Genomic DNA, 354 nt, shown 5'->3' with positions numbered 1-354 from the left:
TTTCCAACATTTTAGCCTGAATTTCAGGCCTCCATCAAGGCTATGTCCAAATCAAAATAGTAGAATCCATAAAGTTATTCATAAAAGATGAGGCTGAACGAAATATCGAATAAGAACTGAAATAAAAAGTATGTCTGTCATTTTATTCAATTTCTCAATGACAGCTTTCTTTTTCCTTTTGCTGACAGCGTCTGTCACCCTTCTCTTCCTCACAACTGTTGTCTATCGTTTTAGAATATTATCATGTTTTCTTGAATTAGTTTTTTTTTCCCCATAATATAATTTGATTTAGCTAAATTAATTTTATGGTATTATTAAAATTTTAATTCGTTTTTCTTCTAAAATGGATTTCTA

The sequence above is a fragment of the Halyomorpha halys genome, unplaced genomic scaffold (genome assembly GCF_000696795.3).
Source record: "Halyomorpha halys isolate HHAL.00 unplaced genomic scaffold, Hhal_1.1 Scaffold96.1, whole genome shotgun sequence".
Classification (NCBI taxonomy): domain Eukaryota; kingdom Metazoa; phylum Arthropoda; class Insecta; order Hemiptera; family Pentatomidae; genus Halyomorpha; species Halyomorpha halys.
The sequence above is the reverse complement of the archived record's forward strand: the minus strand, read 5'-3'. Positions refer to the sequence as shown.